The 936-nt window shown below is 38.9% G+C and overlaps 1 pseudogene; it reads left to right on the top strand.

The window, feature by feature from the left end:
- The first annotated feature begins 615 nt into the window (after positions 1 to 615).
- LOC148442511 (5S ribosomal RNA) lies at positions 616 to 734 on the top strand (annotated as a pseudogene).
- The last annotated feature ends 202 nt before the right edge of the window (positions 735 to 936 follow it).

The raw sequence follows: 936 nt of genomic DNA, 5'->3' as shown, positions 1-936 counted from the left end.
AATGGTACTTAGGAAATACAAGAACTTGAAAGATATTTAGCTCCCAGTATGATCAGGACCATTCCGGAACAGTCAGCTCTTCTACCAAAGTGCACAGGTTGCTAAAAATGTGGGCTATGCAATGTTTGCAGGTTCTACACCCTGTCAGGAAGATGTTTAACAACAGTGATAAAACCAAGGAATATAAGATTAAACAATTTTTAAACTGCAACACATCCTTAGTTATTTATTTGCTTGAATGCTCTTGTAAGCTAAAGTATGTGGGCAAGACTAAGAGACCACTCAAATTACGGATCCAAGAACATGTCCGGAATATTCGGAACAAAGAACAGGCACATGCAGTGTCCAAACATTTTTTGTCTCACCACAACTCAGATCCAGAAGAACTGTCCTTCAAAGGAATTGAACTGGTGACCCTTGGGGAATGAGGAGGTGATCTCTCCAATTTACTCTCTAGGAGAGAGATGTATTGGATATACGAATTGAAGACACTGCATAAGAATGAGTTCAACGAAAGCTACGAAATAGCTCCCTTTCTATAGCTTTAAAAGTGCAGCATAATTGTATTCATGCTTTGTTTTACTTATATTTAGGTTTACTTTTTACCACACCGCTAGCTACAGCCACGCCACACTGGTCATGCCCAACCTCGTCTGATCTTGGAAGCTAAGCAGTGCTGGGCCTGATTAGTACTAGGATGGGAGACCACCTGGGAATCCCTGGTGTTGTAGAATGCTGTGAAGTGGTATATAAGTTTTTTTAAATTTATTATTATTATAAAGGTTTTACCCATGTTTTCCTATATATATAGGTTTGCTAGCCTCATTCCACTTCTGTTTTCTAATACTATGTTTTCTATATTACATATATTGCTGGGAGCACACTTTCACTATTGAGGGTCGTCCAAAGATTACCACCAGCAAGATAAACACCTTT

This window comes from Taudactylus pleione, unplaced genomic scaffold, assembly GCF_031769625.1.
Source record: "Taudactylus pleione unplaced genomic scaffold, aTauple2 ptg001477l, whole genome shotgun sequence".
Lineage (NCBI taxonomy): Eukaryota > Metazoa > Chordata > Amphibia > Anura > Myobatrachidae > Taudactylus > Taudactylus pleione.
Note: the sequence above shows the minus strand (reverse complement) of the source record. Positions and strands in the feature narration are given on the sequence as shown.